The following is a 20,604-nucleotide window of genomic DNA, read 5'->3' on the forward strand; positions in this document are numbered from 1 at the left end:
TTGTTCCTCGGGGTCTCGTTTTCTTCCTCGGACCCTCCTTTTGTTCTTCGGGACCTGCTTTTGTTCCTTGGGCTCTGGTTTCTTTCCTCGGGCTCTGGTTTTGTTCCTCGAACTGTGGTTTTGCTCCTCTAGCTCTGGTTGTCTTCCTCGGGCTCTGCTTTTCTTCCTCGGGCTCTGCTTTTCTTCCTCGAGGGCTGGTTTTGTTGCCCGGGCTCTGGTTTTGTTCTTCCAGCTCTGCTTTAGCTCCTCGGGCTCTGGTTTGGGTCCACGGGTCTCGTTTTATTCCTCAGGCCCACCATTTCTTCCTCGGTCTCTGGTTTTGTTCCGCGGGCTCTGGGTTGTTCCTCGGGCTCTGGTTTAATTTCTTGGGTTCTGGTTTTGTTCCTCGAGCTCTGTTTTAGTTGCATTGGCTCTGGTTTTGTTCCTCAGGCTCTGGTTTTTTTCCTCGGGCTCTGGTTTTGTTCCTCGGGGCCTCCTTTTGTTCTTCGCGATCTGATTTTGTTCCTCGGGCTCTGGTTTCGTTGCTCGGGCTCTGGTTTCTTTCCTCGGGCTCTGGTTTTCTTCCTCGGGCTTTGCTTTTCTTCCTCGAGGGCTAGTTTTGTTCCTTGGGGTCTGGTTTTATTCCTCGGGCCCTCCTTTTGTTCTTCGGGATCTGGTTTTGTTCCTCGGGCTCTGGTTTTCTTCCTCGGGCTCTGGTTTCTTTCCTCGGGAGCTCGTTTTGTTCCTCGAGCTGTGGTTTTGCTCCTCTAGCTCTGGTTTTCTTCCTCGGGCTCTGCTTTTCTTCCTCGGGCTCTGCTTTTTTTCCTCGAGGACTAGTTCTGTTCCTCGGGCTCTGGTTTTATTCCTCGGGCCCTCCTTTTGTTCTTCGGTATCTGGTTTTGTTCCTCGGGCTCTGGTTTTCTTCCTCGGGCTCTGGTTTAATTTCTCGCGTTCTGGTTTTGTTCCTCGAGCTCTGCTTTATTTCCATTGGCTCTGGTTTTGTTCCTCAGGCTCTGTTTTTTTTCCTCGGTCTCTGGTTTTGTTCTTCCAGCTCTGCTTTAGCTCCTCGGGCTCTGGTTTGGGTCCATGGGTCTCGTTTTGCTCCTCGGGCCCGACATTTCTTCCTCAGGCTCTGGTTTCTTTCCTCGGGCTCTGGTTTTGTTCCTCGAGCTGTGGTTTTGTTCCTCGAGATCTGGTTTTGTTCCCCGGGCTCTGGTTTTGTTCTTCCAGCTCTGCTTTAGCTCCTCAGGCTCTGGTTTGGGTCCATGGGTCTCGTTTTGTTCCTCGGGCCCAACATTTCTTCCTCGGTCTCTGGTTTTGTTCCTCGGGTTCTGGTTTTCTTCCTCGGGCTCTGGTTTAATTTCTCGGGTTCTGGTTTTGTTCCTCGAGCTCTGTTTTAGTTCCATTGGCTCTGGTTTTTTTCCTCAGGCTCTGGTTTTTTTCCTCGGGCTCTGGTTTTGTTCCTCGGACTCTAGTATAATTCCACGGGCTCTGGTTTTGTTCCTCTGGGCCTCCTTTTGTTCTTCGCGATGTGCTTTTGTTCCTCGGGCTCTGGTTTCTTTCCTCGGGCTCTGGTTTTGTTCCTCGAGCTGGGGTTTTGCTCCTCTAGCTCTCGTTGTCTTCCTCGGGCTCTGGTTTTCTTCCTCGGGCTCTGCTTTTCTACCTCGAGGGCTAGTTTTGTTCCTCGGGGTCTCGTTTTATTCCTCGGACCCTCCTTTTGTTCTTCGGGACCTGTTTTTCTTCCTTGGGCTCTGGTTTCTTTCCTCGGGCTCTGGTTTTGTTCCTTGGACTCGAGTATAATTCCACGGGCTCTGGTATTGTTCCTTGGGGCCTCCTTTTGTTCTTCGCGATCTGGTTTTGTTCCTCGGGATCTGGCTTTGTTCCTCGGGCTCTGGTTTCTTTCCTCGGGAGCTCGTTTTGTTCCTCGAGCTGTGGTTTTGCTCCTCTACCTCTGGTTGTCTTCCTCGGGATCTCGTTTTCTTCCTTGGGCTCTGGTTTTCTTCCTCGAAGGCTAGTTTTGTTCCTCGGGGTCTGGTTTTATTCCTCGGGCCCTCCTTTTGTTCTTCGGGATCTGGTTTTCTTCCTCAGGCTCTTGTTTCTTTCCTCGGGAGCTCGTTTTGTTCCTCGAGCTGTGGTTTTGCTCCTCTAGCTCTGGTTGTATTCCTCGGGCTCTGGTATTCTTCCTCGAGGGCTAGTTTTGTTCCTCGGGGTCTCGTTTTATTCCTCGGACCCTCCTTTTGTTCTTTGGGACCTGCTTTTGTTCCTTTGGCTCTGGTTTCTTTCCTCGGGCTCTGGTTTTGTTCCTCGAGCTGTGGTTTTGCTCCTCTAGCTCTGGTTGTCTTCCTCGGGCTCTGCTTTTCTTCCTCGGGCTCTGGTTTTCTTCCTCGAGGGCTGGTTTTGTTGCCCGGGCTCTGGTTTTGTTCTTCCAGCTCTGCTTTAGCTCCTCGGGCTCTGGTTTGGGTCCACGGGTCTCGTTTTGTTCCTCAGGCCCACCATTTCTTCCTGGGTCTCTGGTTTTGTTCCTCGGGCTCTGGTTTTCTTCCTCGGGCTCTGGTTTAATTTCTCGGGTTCTGGTTTTGTTCCTCGAGCTCTGTTTTAGTTCCATTGGCTCTGGTTTTTTTCCTCAGGCTCTGGTTTCTTTCCTCGAGCTCTGGTTTTGTTCCTTGGACTCTAGTATAATTCCACGGGCTCTGGTTTTGTTCCTTGGGGCCTCCTTTTGTTCTTCGCGATCTGGTTTTGTTCCTCGGGCTCTGGTTTCTTTCCTCGGGCTCTGGTTTCTTTCCTCGGGAGCTCGTTTTTTTCCTCGAGCTGTGGTTTTGCTCCTCTACCTCTGGTTGTCTTCCTCGGGCTCTGGTTTTCTTCCTTGGGCTCTGGTTTTCTTCCTCGAAGGCTAGTTTTGTTCCTCGGGGTCTGGTTTTATTCCTCGAGCCCTCCTTTTGTTCTTCGGGGTATGGTTTTCTTCCTCGGGCTCTGGTTTCTTTCCTCGGGAGCTCGTTTTGTTCCTCGAGCTGTGGTTTTGCTCCTCTAGCTCTGGTTGTCTTCGTCGGACTCTGCTTTTCTTCCTGGGGCTCTGCTTTTCTTCCTCGAGGGCTGGTTTTGTTGCCCAGGCTCTGGTTTTGTTCTTCCAGCTCTGCTTTAGCTCCTCGGGCTCTGGTTTGGGTCCACGGGTCTCGTTTTGTTCCTCGGGCCCACCATTTCTTCCTCGGTCTCTGGTTTTGTTCCTCGGGTTCTGGTTTTCTTCCTCGGGCTCTGGTTTAATTTCTCGGGTTCTGGTTTTGTTCCTCGAGCTCTCGTTTAGTTCCATTGGCTCTGGTTTTGTTCCTCAGGCTCTGGATTTTTTCCACGGGCCCTGGTTTTGTTCCTTGGACTCTAGTATAATTCCACGGGCCTTGGTTTTGTTCCTTGGGGCCTCCTTTTGTTCTTCGCGATCTGGTTTTGTTCCTCGGGATCTGGTTTTCTTCCTCGGGCTCTGGTTTCTTTCCTCGGGAGCTCGTTTTGTTCCTCGAGCTGTGGTTTTGCTCCTCTAGCTCTGGTTGTATTCCTTGGGCTCTGGTATTCTTCCTCGAGGGCTAGTTTTGTTCCTCGGGGTCTCGTTTTATTCCTCGGACCCTCCTTTTGTTCTTCGGGACCTGCTTTTGTTCCTCGGGCTCTGGTTTCTTTCCTCGGGCTCTGGTTTTGTTCCTCGAACTGTGGTTTTGCTCCTCTAGCTCTGGTTGTCTTCCTCGGGCTCTGCTTTTCTTCCTCGGGCTCTGGTTTTCTTCCTCGAGGGCTGGTTTTGTTCCCCGGGCTCTGGTTTTGTTCTTCCAGCTCTGCTTTAGCTCCTCGGGCTCTGGTTTGGGTCCACAGGTCTCGTTTTGTTCCTCAGGCCCACCATTTCTTCCTGGATCTCTGGTTTTGTTCCTCGGGCTCTGGTTTTGTTCCTCGGGCTCTGGTTTAATTTCTCGGGTTCTGGATTTGTTCCTCGAGCTCTGTTTTAGTTCCATTGGCTCTGGTTTTGTTCCTCAGGCTCTGCTTTTTTTCCTCGGGCTCTGGTTTTGTTCCTTGGGGCCTCCTTTTGTTCTTCGGTATCTGGTTTATTTCCTCGGGCTCTGGTTTTGTTCCTCGAGCTGTGGTTTTGCTCCTCTAGCTCTGGTTGTCTTCCTCGGGCTCTGGTATTCTTCCTCGAGGGCTAGTTTTGTTCCTCGGGCTCTGGTTTTTTTCCTCGGGCTCTGGTTTTCTTCCTCGAGGGCTGGTTTTGTTCCCCGGGCTCTGGTTTTGTTCTTCCAGCTCTGCTTTAGCTCCTCGGGCTCTGGTTTGGGTCCCTGGGTCTCGTTTTGTTCATCGGGCCTACCATTTCTTCCTCAGTCTCTGGTTTTGTTCCTCGGGTTCTGGTTTTCTTCCTCGGGCTCTGGTTTAATTTCTCGGGTTCTGGTTTTGTTCCTCGAGCTCTGTTTTAGTTCCATTGGCTCTGGTTTTGTTCCTCAGGCTCTGGTTTCTTTCCTCGGGCTCTGGTTTTGTTCCTTGGACTCTAGTATAATTCCACGGGCTCTGTTTTTTTTCCTTGGGGCCTCCTTTTTTTCTTCGCAATCTGGTTTTGTTCCTTGGGCTCCGGTTTTCTTCCTCGGGCTCTGGTTTCTTTCCTCGGGCTCTGGTTTCTTTCCTCGGGCTCTGGTTTTCTTCCTCGGGCTTTGCTTTTCTTCCTCGAGGGCTAGTTTTGTTCCTTGGGGTCTGGTTTTATTCCTCGGGCCCTCCTTTTGTTCTTCGCGATCTGATTTTGTTCCTCGGGCTCTGGTTTCTTTCCTCGGGCTCTGGTTTTGTTCCTCGAACTGTGGTTTTGCTCCTCTAGCTCTGGTTGTCTTCCTCGGGCTCTGCTTTTCTTCCTCGGGCTCTGCTTTTCTTCCTCGAGGGCTGGTTTTGTTGCCCGGGCTCTGGTTTTGTTCTTCCAGCTCTGCTTTAGCTCCTCGGGCTCTGGTTTGGGTCCACGGGTCTCGTTTTATTCCTCAGGCCCACCATTTCTTCCTCGGTCTCTGGTTTTGTTCCGCGGGCTCTGGGTTGTTCCTCGGGCTCTGGTTTAATTTCTCGGGTTCTGGTTTTGTTCCTCGAGCTCTGTTTTAGTTGCATTGGCTCTGGTTTTGTTCCTCAGGCTCTGGTTTTTTTCCTCGGGCTCTGGTTTTGTTCCTCGGGGCCTCCTTTTGTTCTTCGCGATCTGATTTTGTTCCTCGGGCTCTGGTTTCGTTGCTCGGGCTCTGGTTTCTTTCCTCGGGCTCTGGTTTTCTTCCTCGGGCTTTGCTTTTCTTCCTCGAGGGCTAGTTTTGTTCCTTGGGGTCTGGTTTTATTCCTCGGGCCCTCCTTTTGTTCTTCGGTATCTGGTTTTGTTCCTCGGGCTCTGGTTTTCTTCCTCGGGCTCTGGTTTCTTTCCTCGGGAGCTCGTTTTGTTCCTCGAGCTGTGGTTTTGCTCCTCTAGCTCTGGTTTTCTTCCTCGGGCTCTGCTTTTCTTCCTCGGGCTCTGCTTTTCTTCCTCGAGGGCTAGTTCTGTTCCTCGGGCTCTGGTTTTATTCCTCGGGCCCTCCTTTTGTTCTTCGGGATCTGGTTTTGTTCCTCGGGCTCTGGTTTTCTTCCTCGGGCTCTGGTTTAATTTCTCGGGTTCTGGTTTTGTTCCTCGAGCTCTCGTTTAGTTCCATTGGCTCTGGTTTTGTTCCTCAGGCTCTGGTTTTTTTCCTCGGTCTCTGGTTTTGTTCTTCCACCTCTGCTTTAGATCCTCGGGCTCTGGTTTGGGTCCATGGGTCTGGTTTTGATCCTCGGGCCCGACATTTCTTCCTCAGGCTCTGGTTTTTTTCCTCGGGCTCTGGTTTCTTTCCTCGGGCTCTGGTTTTCTTCCTCGGGCTTTGCTTTTCTTCCTCGAGGGCTAGTTTTGTTCCTTGGGGTCTGGTTTTATTCCTCGGGCTCTCCTTTTGTTCTTCGGTATCTGGTTTTGTTCCTCGGGATCTGGTTTTCTTCCTCGGGCTCTGGTTTCTTTCCTCGGGCTCTGGTTTTGTTCCTCGAGCTGTGGTTTTGCTCCTCTAGCTCTGGTTGTCTTCCTCGGGCTCTGGTATTCTTCCTCGAGGGCTAGTTTTGTTCCTCGGGCTCTGGTTTTTTTCCTCGGGCTCTGGTTTTCTTCCTCGAGGGCTGGTTTTGTTCCCCGGGCTCTGGTTTTGTTCTTCCAGCTCTGCTTTAGCTCCTCGGGCTCTGGTTTGGGTCCACGGGTCTCGTTTTGTTCCTCGGGCCCACCATTTCTTCCTCGGTCTCTGGTTTTGTTCCTCGGTTTCTGGTTTTCTTCCTCAGGCTCTGGTTTTTTTCCTCGGGCTCTGGTTTCTTTCCTCGGGCTCTGGTTTTCTTCCTCGGGCTTTGCTTTTCTTCCTCGAGGGCTAGTTTTGTTCCTTGGGGTCTGGTTTTATTCCTCGGGCTCTCCTTTTGTTCTTCGGTATCTGGTTTTGTTCCTCGGGATCTGGTTTTCTTCCTCGGGCTCTGGTTTCTTTCCTCGGGCTCTGGTTTTGTTCCTCGAGCTGTGGTTTTGCTCCTCTAGCTCTGGTTGTCTTCCTCGGGCTCTGGTATTCTTCCTCGAGGGCTAGTTTTGTTCCTCGGGCTCTGGTTTTTTTCCTCGGGCTCTGGTTTTCTTCCTCGAGGGCTGGTTTTGTTCCCCGGGCTCTGGTTTTGTTCTTCCAGCTCTGCTTTAGCTCCTCGGGCTCTGGTTTGGGTCCACGGGTCTCGTTTTGTTCCTCGGGCCCACCATTTCTTCCTCGGTCTCTGGTTTTGTTCCTCGGTTTCTGGTTTTCTTCCTCGGGCTCTGGTTTCTTTCCTCGGGCTCTGGTTTCTTTCCTCGGGCTCTGGTTTTCTTCCTCGGGCTTTGCTTTTCTTCCTCGAGGGCTAGTTTTGTTCCTTGGGGTCTGGTTTTATTCCTCGGGCCCTCCTTTTGTTCTTCGCGATCTGATTTTGTTCCTCGGGCTCTGGTTTTCTTCCTCGGGCTCTGGTTTCTTTCCTCGGGAGCTCGTTTTGTTCCTCGAGCTGTGGTTTTGCTCCTCTAGCTCTGGTTGTATTCCTCAGGCTCTGATATTCTTCCTCGAGGTCTAGTTTTGTTCCTCGGGGTCTCGTTTTCTTCCTCGGACCCTCCTTTTGTTCTTCGGGACCTGCTTTTGTTCCTTGGGCTCTGGTTTCTTTCCTCGGGCTCTGGTTTTGTTCCTCGAACTGTGGTTTTACTCCTCTAGCTCTGGTTTTCTTCCTCGGGCTCTGCTTTTCTTCCTCGGGCTCTGCTTTTTTTCCTCGAGGACTAGTTCTGTTCCTCGGGCTCTGGTTTTATTCCTCGGGCCCTCCTTTTGTTCTTCGGTATCTGGTTTTGTTCCTCGGGCTCTGGTTTTCTTCCTCGGGCTCTGGTTTAATTTCTCGCATTCTGGTTTTGTTCCTCGAGCTCTGCTTTAGTTCCATTGGCTCTGGTTTTGTTCCTCAGGATCTGTTTTTTTTCCTCGGTCTCTGGTTTTGTTCTTCCAGCTCTGCTTTAGCTCCTCGGGCTCTGGTTTGGGTGCATGGGTCTCGTTTTGCTCCTCGGGCCCGACATTTCTTCCTCAGGCTCTGGTTTTTTCCCTCGGGCTCTGGTTTTGTTCCTCGGGGCCTCCTTTTGTTCTTCGCGATCTGATTTTTTTCCTCGGGCTCTGGTTTCCTTCCTCAGCCTCTGTTTTTTTTCCTCAGTCTCTGGTTTTGTTCTTCCAGCTCTGCTTTAGATCCTCGGGCTCTGGTTTGGGTCCATGGGTCTCGTTTTGATCCTCGGGCCCGACATTTCTTCCTCAGGCTCTGGTTTTTTTCCTCGGGCTCTGGTTTATTTCCTCGGGCTCTGGTTTTGTTCCTCGAGCTGTGGTTTTGCTCCTCTAGCTCTGGTTGTCTTCCTCGGGCTCTGGTATTCTTCCTCAAGGGCTAGTTTTGTTCCTCGGGCTCTGGTTTTTTTCCTCGGGCTCTGCTTTTCTTCCTCGAGGGCTGGGTTTGTTCCCCGGGCTCTGGTTTTGTTCTTCCAGCTCTGCTTTAGCTCCTCGGGCTCTGGTTTGGGTCCACGGGTCTCGTTTTGTTCCTCTGGCCCACCATTTCTTCCTCGGTCTCTGGTTTTGTTCCGCGGGTTCTGGTTTTCTTCCTCGGGCTCTGGTTTAATTTCTCGGGTTCTGGTTTTGTTCCTAGAGCTCTGTTTTAGTTCCATTGGCTCTGGTTTTCTTCCTCAGGCTCTGGTTTATTTCCTCGGGCTCTGGTTTTGTTCCTCGGGGCCTCCTTGTGTTCTTCGCGATCTGATTTTGTTCCTCGGGCTGTGGTTTTGCTCCTCTAGCTCTGCTTTTCTTCCTCGGGCTCTGCTTTTCTTCCTCGGGCTCTGCTTTTCTTCCTCGAGGGCTAGTTCTGTTCCTCGGGCTCTGGTTTTATTCCTCGGACCCTCCTTTTGTTCCTCGCGATCTGGTTTTGTTCCTCGGGATCAGGTTTTCTTCCTCGGGCTCTGGTTTATTTCCTCGGGCTCTGGTTTTGTTCCTCGAGCTGTGGTTTTGCTCCTCTATCTCTGGTTGTCTTCCTCGGGCTCTGGTATTCTTCCTCGAGGGCTAGTTTTGTTCCTCGGGGTCTCGTTTTATTCCTCGGACCCTCCTTTTGTTCTTCGGGACCTGTTTTTGTTCCTTGGGCTCTGGTTTCTTTCCTCGGGCTCTGGTTTTGTTCCTTGAGCTGTGGTTTTCCTCCTGTAGCTCTGGTTGTCTTCCTCGGGCTCTGGTTTTCTTCCTCGAGGGCTGGTTTTGTTCCCCGGGCTCTGGTTTTGTTCTTCCAGCTCTGCTTTAACTCCTTGGGCTCTGGTTTGGGTCCACGGGTCTCGTTTTGTTCCTCAGGCCCACCATTTGTTCCTCGGTCTCTGGTTTTGTTCCTCGGGTTCTGGTTTTCTTCCTCGGGCTCTGGTTTAATTTCTCGGGTTCTGGTTTTGTTCCTCGAGCTCTGTTTTAGTTCCATTGGCTCTGGTTTTGTTCCTCAGGCTCTGTTTTTTTTCCTCGGGCTCTGGTTTTGTTCCTCGGGGCCTCCTTTTGTTCTTCGCGATCTGATTTTGTTCCTCGGGCTCTGGTTTCGTTGCTCGGGCTCTGGTTTCTTTCCTCGGGCTCTGGTTTTCTTCCTCGGGCTTTGCTTTTCTTCCTCGAGGGCTAGTTTTGTTCCTTGGGGTCTGGTTTTATTCCACGGGCCCTCCTTTTGTTCTTCGCGATCTGGTTTTGTTCCTCGGGATCTGGTTTTCTTCCTCGGGCTCTGGTTTCTTTCCTCGGGAGCTCGTTTTGTTCCTCGACCTGGGGTTTTGCTCCTCTAGCTCTGCTTTTCTTCCTCGGGCTCTGGTTTTCTTCCTCGGGCTCTGCTTTTCTTCCTTGAGGGCTAGTTCTGTTCCTCGGGCTCTGGTTTTTTTCCTCGGGCCCTCCTTTTGTTCTTCGGGATCTGGTTTTTTTCCTCGGGATCTGGTTTCGTTCCTCAGGCTCTGGTTTCTTTCCTCGGGCTCTGGTTTTGTTCCTCGAGCTGTGGTTTTGCTCCTCTAGCTCTGGTTGTCTTCCTCGGGCTCTGGTTTTCCTCCTTGAGGTGTAGTTTTGTTCCTCGGGCTCTGGTTTTATTCCTCGGACCCTCCTTTTGTTCTTCGGCACCTGTTTTTGTTCCTTGGGCTCCGGTTTCTTTCCTCGGGCTCTGGTTTTGTTCCTCGAGCTGTGGTTTTGCTCCTCTAGCTCTGGTTGTCTTCCTCGGGCTCTGCTTTTCTTCCTCGGGCTCTGCTTTTCTTCCTCGAGGGCTGGTTTTGTTCCCCGGGCTCTGGTTTTGTTCTTCCAGCTCTGCTTTAGCTCCTCGGGCTCTGGTTTGGGTCCACGGGTCTCGTTTTGTTCCTCTGGCCCACCATTTCTTCCTCGGTCTCTGGTTTTGTTCCGCGGGTTCTGGTTTTCTTCCTCGGGCTCTGGTTTAATTTCTCGGGTTCTGGTTTTGTTCCTTGAGCTCTGCTTTAGTTCCATTGGCTCTGGTTTTGTTCCTCAGGCTCTGGTTTTTTTCCTCGGGCTCTGGTTTTGTTCCTCGGACTCTAGTATAATTCCACGGGCTCTGGTTTTGTTCCTTGGGGCCTCCTTTTGTTCTTCGCGATCTGGTTTTGTTCCTCGGGATCTGGTTTTCTTCCTCGGGCTCTGGTTTCTTTCCTCGGGAGCTCGTTTTGTTCCTCGAGCTGTGGTTTTGCTCCTCTAGCTCTGGTAGTCTTCCTCGGGCTCTGGTTTTCTTCGTCTAGTGCTAATTTTGTTCCTCGGGGTCTCGTTTTATTCCTCGGACCCTCCTTTTGTTCTTCGGGACCTGTTTTTGTTCCTTGGGCTCAGGTTTATTTCCTCGGGATCTGGTTTTGTTCCTCGAGCTGTGGTTTTGCTCCTCTAGCTCTGGTTGTCTTCCTCGGGCTCTGGTTTTCCTCCTCGAGGGCTAGTTTTGTTCCTCGGGGTCTCGTTTTATTCCTCGGACCCTCCTTTTGTTCTTCGGGACCTGTTTTTGTTCCTTGGGCTCTGGTTTCTTTCCTCGGGCTCTGGTTTTGTTCCTTGAGCTGTGGTTTTGCTCCTCTAGCTCTGGTTGTCTTCCTCGGGCTCTGGTTTTCTTCCTCGAGGGCTGGTTTTGTTCCCCGGGCTCTGGTTTTGTTCTTCCAGCTCTGCTTTAACTCCTTGGGCTCTGGTTTGGGTCCACGGGTCTCGTTTTGTTCCTCAGGCCCACCATTTGTTCCTCGGTCTCTGGTTTTGTTCCTCGGGTTCTGGTTTTCTTCCTCGGGCTCTGGTTTAATTTCTCGGGTTCTGGTTTTGTTCCTCGAGCTCTGTTTTAGTTCCATTGGCTCTGGTTTTGTTCCTCAGGCTCTGGTTTTTTTCCTCGGGCTCTGGTTTTGTTCCTCGGGGCCTCCTTTTGTTCTTCGCGATCTGATTTTGTTCCTCGGGCTCTGGTTTCGTTGCTCGGGCTCTGGTTTCTTTCCTCGGGCTCTGGTTTTCTTCCTCGGGCTTTGCTTTTCTTCCTTGAGGGCTAGTTTTGTTCCTTGGGGTCTGGTTTTATTCCACGGGCCCTCCTTTTGTTCTTCGCGATCTGGTTTTGTTCCTCGGGATCTGGTTTTCTTCCTCGGGCTCTGGTTTCTTTCCTCGGGAGCTCGTTTTGTTCCTCGACCTGGGGTTTTGCTCCTCTAGCTCTGCTTTTCTTCCTCGGGCTCTGGTTTTCTTCCTCGGGCTCTGCTTTTCTTCCTTGAGGGCTAGTTCTGTTCCTCGGGCTCTGGTTTTTTTCCTCGGGCCCTCCTTTTGTTCTTCGGGATCTGGTTTTTTTCCTCGGGATCTGGTTTCGTTCCTCAGGCTCTGGTTTCTTTCCTCGGGCTCTGGTTTTGTTCCTCGAGCTGTGGTTTTGCTCCTCTAGCTCTGGTTGTCTTCCTCGGGCTCTGGTTTTCCTCCTTGAGGTGTAGTTTTGTTCCTCGGGCTCTGGTTTTATTCCTCGGACCCTCCTTTTGTTCTTCGGCACCTGTTTTTGTTCCTTGGGCTCCGGTTTCTTTCCTCGGGCTCTGGTTTTGTTCCTCGAGCTGTGGTTTTGCTCCTCTAGCTCTGGTTGTCTTCCTCGGGCTCTGCTTTTCTTCCTCGGGCTCTGCTTTTCTTCCTCGAGGGCTGGTTTTGTTCCCCGGGCTCTGGTTTTGTTCTTCCAGCTCTGCTTTAGCTCCTCGGGCTCTGGTTTGGGTCCACGGGTCTCGTTTTGTTCCTCTGGCCCACCATTTCTTCCTCGGTCTCTGGTTTTGTTCCGCGGGTTCTGGTTTTCTTCCTCGGGCTCTGGTTTAATTTCTCGGGTTCTGGTTTTGTTCCTTGAGCTCTGCTTTAGTTCCATTGGCTCTGGTTTTGTTCCTCAGGCTCTGGTTTTTTTCCTCGGGCTCTGGTTTTGTTCCTCGGACTCTAGTATAATTCCACGGGCTCTGGTTTTGTTCCTTGGGGCCTCCTTTTGTTCTTCGCGATCTGGTTTTGTTCCTCGGGATCTGGTTTTCTTCCTCGGGCTCTGGTTTCTTTCCTCGGGAGCTCGTTTTGTTCCTCGAGCTGTGGTTTTGCTCCTCTAGCTCTGGTAGTCTTCCTCGGGCTCTGGTTTTCTTCGTCTAGTGCTAATTTTTTTCCTCGGGGTCTCGTTTTATTCCTCGGACCCTCCTTTTGTTCTTCGGGACCTGTTTTTGTTCCTTGGGCTCAGGTTTATTTCCTCGGGATCTGGTTTTGTTCCTCGAGCTGTGGTTTTGCTCCTCTAGCTCTGGTTGTCTTCCTCGGGCTCTGGTTTTCCTCCTCGAGGGCTAGTTTTGTTCCTCGTGGTCTCGTTTTATTCCTCGAACCCTCCTTTTGTTCTTCGGTATCTGGTTTTGTGCCTTGGGCTCTGGTTTCTTTCCTCGGGCTCTGGTTTTGTTCCTCGAGCTGTGGTTTTGCTCCTCTAGGTCTCGTTGTCTTCCTCGGGCTCTGGTTTTCTTCCTCATGGCCTGGTTTTCTTCCTCGAGGGCTGGTTTTGTTCCCCGGGCTCTGGTTTTGTTCTTCCAGCTCTGCTTTAGCTCCTCGGGCTCTGGTTTGGGTCCACGGGTCTCGTTTTGTTCCTCAGGCCCACCATTTGTTCCTCGGTCTCTGGTTTTGTTCCGCGGGTTCTGGTTTTCTTCCTCGGGCTCTGGTTTAATTTCTCGGGTTCTGGTTTTGTTCCTTGAGCTCTGCTTTAGTTCCATTGGCTCTGGTTTTGTTCCTCAGGCTCTGGTTTTTTTCCTCGGGCTCTGGTTTTGTTCCTCGGACTCTAGTATAATTCCACGGGCTCTGGTTTTGTTCCTTGGGGCCTCCTTTTGTTCTTCGCGATCTGGTTTTGTTCCTCGGGATCTGGTTTTCTTCCTCGGGCTCTGGTTTCTTTCCTCGGGAGCTCGTTTTGTTCCTCGAGCTGTGGTTTTGCTCCTCTAGCTCTGGTAGTCTTCCTCGGGCTCTGGTTTTCTTCGTCTAGTGCTAATTTTGTTCCTCGGGGTCTCGTTTTATTCCTCGGACCCTCCTTTTGTTCTTCGGGACCTGTTTTTGTTCCTTGGGCTCAGGTTTATTTCCTCGGGATCTGGTTTTGTTCCTCGAGCTGTGGTTTTGCTCCTCTAGCTCTGGTTGTCTTCCTCGGGCTCTGGTTTTCCTCCTCGAGGGCTAGTTTTGTTCCTCGGGGTCTCGTTTTATTCCTCGGACCCTCCTTTTGTTCTTCGGGACCTGTTTTTGTTCCTTGGGCTCTGGTTTCTTTCCTCGGGCTCTGGTTTTGTTCCTTGAGCTGTGGTTTTGCTCCTCTAGCTCTGGTTGTCTTCCTCGGGCTCTGGTTTTCTTCCTCGAGGGCTGGTTTTGTTCCCCGGGCTCTGGTTTTGTTCTTCCAGCTCTGCTTTAACTCCTTGGGCTCTGGTTTGGGTCCACGGGTCTCGTTTTGTTCCTCAGGCCCACCATTTGTTCCTCGGTCTCTGGTTTTGTTCCTCGGGTTCTGGTTTTCTTCCTCGGGCTCTGGTTTAATTTCTCGGGTTCTGGTTTTGTTCCTCGAGCTCTGTTTTAGTTCCATTGGCTCTGGTTTTGTTCCTCAGGCTCTGGTTTTTTTCCTCGGGCTCTGGTTTTGTTCCTCGGGGCCTCCTTTTGTTCTTCGCGATCTGATTTTGTTCCTCGGGCTCTGGTTTCGTTGCTCGGGCTCTGGTTTCTTTCCTCGGGCTCTGGTTTTCTTCCTCGGGCTTTGCTTTTCTTCCTTGAGGGCTAGTTTTGTTCCTTGGGGTCTGGTTTTATTCCACGGGCCCTCCTTTTGTTCTTCGCGATCTGGTTTTGTTCCTCGGGATCTGGTTTTCTTCCTCGGGCTCTGGTTTCTTTCCTCGGGAGCTCGTTTTGTTCCTCGACCTGGGGTTTTGCTCCTCTAGCTCTGCTTTTCTTCCTCGGGCTCTGGTTTTCTTCCTCGGGCTCTGCTTTTCTTCCTTGAGGGCTAGTTCTGTTCCTCGGGCTCTGGTTTTTTTCCTCGGGCCCTCCTTTTGTTCTTCGGGATCTGGTTTTTTTCCTCGGGATCTGGTTTCGTTCCTCAGGCTCTGGTTTCTTTCCTCGGGCTCTGGTTTTGTTCCTCGAGCTGTGGTTTTGCTCCTCTAGCTCTGGTTGTCTTCCTCGGGCTCTGGTTTTCCTCCTTGAGGTGTAGTTTTGTTCCTCGGGCTCTGGTTTTATTCCTCGGACCCTCCTTTTGTTCTTCGGCACCTGTTTTTGTTCCTTGGGCTCCGGTTTCTTTCCTCGGGCTCTGGTTTTGTTCCTCGAGCTGTGGTTTTGCTCCTCTAGCTCTGGTTGTCTTCCTCGGGCTCTGCTTTTCTTCCTCGGGCTCTGCTTTTCTTCCTCGAGGGCTGGTTTTGTTCCCCGGGCTCTGGTTTTGTTCTTCCAGCTCTGCTTTAGCTCCTCGGGCTCTGGTTTGGGTCCACGGGTCTCGTTTTGTTCCTCTGGCCCACCATTTCTTCCTCGGTCTCTGGTTTTGTTCCGCGGGTTCTGGTTTTCTTCCTCGGGCTCTGGTTTAATTTCTCGGGTTCTGGTTTTGTTCCTTGAGCTCTGCTTTAGTTCCATTGGCTCTGGTTTTGTTCCTCAGGCTCTGGTTTTTTTCCTCGGGCTCTGGTTTTGTTCCTCGGACTCTAGTATAATTCCACGGGCTCTGGTTTTGTTCCTTGGGGCCTCCTTTTGTTCTTCGCGATCTGGTTTTGTTCCTCGGGATCTGGTTTTCTTCCTCGGGCTCTGGTTTCTTTCCTCGGGAGCTCGTTTTGTTCCTCGAGCTGTGGTTTTGCTCCTCTAGCTCTGGTAGTCTTCCTCGGGCTCTGGTTTTCTTCGTCTAGTGCTAATTTTTTTCCTCGGGGTCTCGTTTTATTCCTCGGACCCTCCTTTTGTTCTTCGGGACCTGTTTTTGTTCCTTGGGCTCAGGTTTATTTCCTCGGGATCTGGTTTTGTTCCTCGAGCTGTGGTTTTGCTCCTCTAGCTCTGGTTGTCTTCCTCGGGCTCTGGTTTTCCTCCTCGAGGGCTAGTTTTGTTCCTCGTGGTCTCGTTTTATTCCTCGAACCCTCCTTTTGTTCTTCGGTATCTGGTTTTGTGCCTTGGGCTCTGGTTTCTTTCCTCGGGCTCTGGTTTTGTTCCTCGAGCTGTGGTTTTGCTCCTCTAGGTCTCGTTGTCTTCCTCGGGCTCTGGTTTTCTTCCTCATGGCCTGGTTTTCTTCCTCGATGGCTGGTTTTGTTCCCCGGGCTCTGGTTTTGTTCTTCCAGCTCTGCTTTAGCTCCTCGGGCTCTGGTTTGGGTCCACGGGTCTCGTTTTGTTCCTCAGGCCCACCATTTGTTCCTCGGTCTCTGGTTTTGTTCCTCGGGTTCTGGTTTTCTTCCTCGGACTCTGGTTTAATTTCTCGGGTTCTGGTTTTGTTCCTCGAGCTCTGTTTTAGTTCCATTGGCTCTGGTTTTCTTCCTCAGGCTCTGGTTTTTTTCCTCGGGCTCTGGTTTTGTTCCTCGGACTCTAGTATAATTCCACGGGCTCTGGTTTTGTTCCTCGGGGCCTCCTTTTGTTCTTCCCGATCTGATTTTGTTCCTCGGGATCTGGTTTCGTTCCTCGCCTCTGGTTTCTTTCCTAGGGCTCTGGTTTTCTTCCTCGGGCTTTGCTTTTCTTCCTCTAGGGCTAGTTTTGTTCCTCGGGGTCTGGTTTCTTTCCTCGGGAGCTCGTTTTGTTCCTCGAGCTGTGGTTTTGCTCCTCTAGCTCTGGCTGTATTCCTTGGGCTCTGGTATTCTTCCTCGAGGGCTAGTTTTGTTCCTTGGGGTCTGGTTTTATTCCTCGGACCGTCCTTTTGTACTTCGGGACCTACTTTTGTTCCTCGGGCTCTGGTTTCTTTCCTTGGGCACTGGTTTTGTTCCTCGAGCTGTGGTTTTGCTCCTCTAGCTCTGGTTGTCTTCCTCGGGCTCTGCTTTTCTTCCTCGGGCTCTGCTTTTCTTCCTCGAGGGCTGGTTTTGTTGCCCGGGCTCTGGTTTTGTTCTTCCAGCTCTGCTTTAGCTCCTCGGGCTCTGGTTTGGGTCCACGGGTCTCGTTTTATTCCTCGGGCCCACCATTTCTTCCTCGGTCTCTGGTTTTGTTCCGCGGGCTCTGGGTTGTTCCTCGGGCTCTGGTTTAATTTCTCGGGTTCTGGTTTTGTTCCTCGAGCTCTGTTTTAGTTCCATTGGCTCTGGTTTTGTTCCTCAGGCTCTGGTTTTTTTCCTCGGGCTCTGGTTTTGTTCCTCGGGGCCTCCTTTTGTTCTTCGCGATGTGCTTTTGTTCCTCGGGCTCTGGTTTCGTTGCTCGGGCTCTGGTTTCTTTCTCGGGCTCTGGTTTTCTTCCTCGGGCTTTGCTTTTCTTCCTCGAGGGCTAGTTTTGTTCCTTGGGGTCTGGTTTTATTCCTCGGGCCCTCCTTTTGTTCTTCGGTATCTGGTTTTGTTCCTCGGGCTCTGGTTTTCTTCCTCGGGCTCTGGTTTCTTTCCTCGGGAGCTCGTTTTGTTCCTCGAGCTGTGGTTTTGCTCCTCTAGCTCTGGTTTTCTTCCTCGGGCTCTGCTTTTCTTCCTCGGGCTCTGCTTTTCTTCCTTGAGGGCTAGTTCTGTTCCTCGGGCTCTGGTTTTATTCCTCGGGCCCTCCTTTTGTTCTTCGGTATCTGGTTTTGTTCCTCAGGCTCTGGTTTTCTTCCTCGGGCTCTGGTTTAATTTCTCGCGTTCTGGTTTTGTTCCTCGAGCTCTGTTTTAGTTCCTTTGGCTCTGGTTTTGTTCCTCAGGCTCTGTTTTTTTTCCTCGGTCTCTGGTTTTGTTCTTCCAGCTCTGCTTTAGCTCCTCGGGCTCTGGTTTGGGTCCATGGGTCTCGTTTTGCTCCTCGGGCCCGACATTTCTTCCTCAGGCTCTGCTTTTCTTCCTCGGGCTCTGCTTTTCTTCCTCGGGCTCTGCTTTTCTTCCTCGAGGGCTAGTTCTGTTCCTCGGGCTCTGGTTTTATTCCTCGGACCCTCCTTTTGTTCTTCGGTATCTGGTTTTGTTCCTCGGGATCAGGTTTTCTTCCTCGGGCTCTGGTTTATTTCCTCGGGCTCTGGTTTTGTTCCTCGAGCTGTGGTTTTGCTCCTCTATCTCTGGTTGTCTTCCTCGGGCTCTGGTTTTCTTCCTCAGGCTCTGGTTTTCTTCCTCGAGCCCTGTTTTTGTTCCCCGGGCTCTGGTTTTGTTCTTCCAGCTCTGCTTTAACTCATCGGGCTCTGGTTTGGGTCCACGGGTGTCGTTTTGTTCCTCAGGCCCACCATTTTTTCCTCGGTCTCTGGTTTTGTTCCTCGGGTTCTGGTTTTCTTCCTCGGGCTCTGGTTTAATTTCTCGGGTTCTGGTTTTGTTCCTAGAGCTCTGTTTTAGTTCCATTGGCTCTGGTTTTCTTCCTCAGGCTCTGGTTTATTTCCTCGGGCTCTGGTTTTGTTCCTCGGGGCCTCCTTGTGTTCTTCGCGATCTGATTTTGTTCCTCGGGCTGTGGTTTTGCTCCTCTAGCTCTGCTTTTCTTCCTCGGGCTCTGCTTTTCTTCCTCGGGCTCTGCTTTTCTTCCTCGAGGGCTAGTTCTGTTCCTCGGGCTCTGGTTTTATTCCTCGGACCCTCCTTTTGTTCTTCGGTATCTGGTTTTGTTCCTCGGGATCAGGTTTTCTTCCTCGGGCTCTGGTTTATTTCCTCGGGCTCTGGTTTTGTTCCTCGAGCTGTGGTTTTGCTCCTCTAGCTCTGGTTGTCTTCCTCGGGCTCTGGTTTTCTTCCTCAGGCTCTGCTTTTCTTCCTCGAGCCCTGTTTTTGTTCCCCGGGCTCTGGTTTTGTTCTTCCAGCTCTGCTTTAACTCCTCGGGCTCTGGTTTGGGTCCACGGGTGTCGTTTTGTTCCTCAGGCCCACCATTTTTTCCTCGGTCTCTGGTTTTGTTCCTCGGGTTCTGGTTTTCTTCCTCGGGCTCTGGTTTAATTTCTCGGGTTCTGGTTTTGTTCCTAGAGCTCTGTTTTAGTTCCATTGGCTCTGGTTTTCTTCCTCAGGCTCTGGTTTATTTCCTCGGGCTCTGGTTTTGTTCCTCGGGGCCTCCTTGTGTTCTTCGCGATCTGATTTTGTTCCTCGGGCTGTGGTTTTGCTCCTCTAGCTCTGCTTTTCTTCCTCGGGCTCTGCTTTTCTTCCTCGGGCTCTGCTTTTCTTCCTCGAGGGCTAGTTCTGTTCCTCGGGCTCTGGTTTTATTCCTCGGACCCTCCTTTTGTTCCTCGCGATCTGGTTTTGTTCCTCGGGATCAGGTTTTCTTCCTCGGGCTCTGGTTTATTTCCTCGGGCTCTGGTTTTGTTCCTCGAGCTGTGGTTTTGCTCCTCTAGCTCTGGTTGTCTTCCTCGGGCTCTGGTATTCTTCCTCGAGGGCTAGTTTTGTTCCTCGGGGTCTCGTTTTATTCCTCGGACCCTCCTTTTGTTCTTCGGGACCTGTTTTTGTTCCTTGGGCTCTGGTTTCTTACCTCGGGCTCTGGTTTTGTTCCTTGAGCTGTGGTTTTGCTCCTCTAGCTCTGGTTGTCTTCCTCGGGCTCTGGTTTTCTTCCTCGAGGGCTGGTTTTGTTCCCCGGGCTCTGGTTTTGTTCTTCCAGCTCTGCTTTAACTCCTTGGGCTCTGGTTTGGGTCCACGGGTCTCGTTTTGTTCCTCAGGCCCACCATTTGTTCCTCGGTCTCTGGTTTTGTTCCTCGGGTTCTGGTTTTTTTCCTCGGGCTCTGGTTTTGTTCCTCGGGGCCTCCTTTTGTTCTTCGCGATCTGATTTTGTTCCTCGGGCTCTGGTTTCGTTGCTCGGGCTCTGGTTTCTTTCCTCGGGCTCTGGTTTTCTTCCTCGGGCTTTGCTTTTCTTCCTCGAGGGCTAGTTTTGTTCCTTGGGGTCTGGTTTTATTCCACGGGCCCTCCTTTTGTTCTTCGCGATCTGGTTTTGTTCCTCGGGATCTGGTTTTCTTCCTCGGGCTCTGGTTTCTTTCCTCGGGAGCTCGTTTTGTTCCTCGACCTGGGGTTTTGCTCCTCTAGCTCTGCTTTTCTTCCTCGGGCTCTGGTTTTCTTCCTCGGGCTCTGCTTTTCTTCCTTGAGGGCTAGTTCTGTTCCTTGGGCTCTGGTTTTTTTCCTCGGGCCCTCCTTTTGTTCTTCGGGATCTGGTTTTTTTCCTCGGGATCTGGTTTCGTTCCTCAGGCTCTGGTTTCTTTCCTCGGGCTCTGGTTTTGTTCCTCGAGCTGTGGTTTTGCTCCTCTAGCTCTGGTTGTCTTCCTCGGGCTCTGGTTTTCCTCCTTGAGGTGTAGTTTTGTTCCTCGGGCTCTGGTTTTATTCCTCGGACCCTCCTTTTGTTCTTCGGCACCTGTTTTTGTTCCTTGGGCTCCGGTTTCTTTCCTCGGGCTCTGGTTTTGTTCCTCGAGCTGTGGTTTTGCTCCTCTAGCTCTGGTTGTCTTCCTCGGGCTCTGCTTTTCTTCCTCGGGCTCTGCTTTTCTTCCTCGAGGGCTGGTTTTGTTCCCCGGGCTCTGGTTTTGTTCTTCCAGCTCTGCTTTAGCTCCTCGGGCTCTGGTTTGGGTCCACGGGTCTCGTTTTGTTCCTCTGGCCCACCATTTCTTCCTCGGTCTCTGGTTTTGTTCCGCGGGTTCTGGTTTTCTTCCTCGGGCTCTGGTTTAATTTCTCGGGTTCTGGTTTTGTTCCTTGAGCTCTGCTTTAGTTCCATTGGCTCTGGTTTTGTTCCTCAGGCTCTGGTTTTTTTCCTCGGGCTCTGGTTTTGTTCCTCGGACTCTAGTATAATTCCACGGGCTCTGGTTTTGTTCCTTGGGGCCTCCTTTTGTTCTTCGCGATCTGGTTTTGTTCCTCGGGATCTGGTTTTCTTCCTCGGGCTCTGGTTTCTTTCCTCGGGAGCTCGTTTTGTTCCTCGAGCTGTGGTTTTGCTCCTCTAGCTCTGGTAGTCTTCCTCGGGCTCTGGTTTTCTTCGTCTAGTGCTAATTTTGTTCCTCGGGGTCTCGTTTTATTCCTCGGACCCTCCTTTTGTTCTTCGGGACCTGTTTTTGTTCCTTGGGCTCAGGTTTATTTCCTCGGGATCTGGTTTTGTTCCTCGAGCTGTGGTTTTGCTCCTCTAGCTCTGGTTGTCTTCCTCGGGCTCTGGTTTTCCTCCTCGAGGGCTAGTTTTGTTCCTCGTGGTCTCGTTTTATTCCTCGAACCCTCCTTTTGTTCTTCGGTATCTGGTTTTGTGCCTTGGGCTCTGGTTTCTTTCCTCGGGCTCTGGTTTTGTTCCTCGAGCTGTGGTTTTGCTCCTCTAGGTCTCGTTGTCTTCCTCGGGCTCTGGTTTTCTTCCTCATGGCCTGGTTTTCTTCCTCGAGGGCTGGTTTTGTTCCCCGGGCTCTGGTTTTGTTCTTCCAGCTCTGCTTTAGCTCCTCGGGCTCTGGTTTGGGTCCACGGGTCTCGTTTTGTTCCTCAGGCCCACCATTTGTTCCTCGGTCTCTGGTTTTGTTCCTCGGGTTCTGGTTTTCTTCCTCGGACTCTGGTTTAATTTCTCGGGTTCTGGTTTTGTTCCTCGAGCTCTGTTTTAGTTCCATTGGCTCTGGTTTTCTTCCTCAGGCTCTGGTTTTTTTCCTCGGGCTCTGGTTTTGTTCCTCGGACTCTAG

The sequence above is a fragment of the Calonectris borealis genome, chromosome 15, assembly GCF_964195595.1.
Source record: "Calonectris borealis chromosome 15, bCalBor7.hap1.2, whole genome shotgun sequence".
NCBI classification, from domain to species: Eukaryota; Metazoa; Chordata; class Aves; order Procellariiformes; family Procellariidae; genus Calonectris; species Calonectris borealis.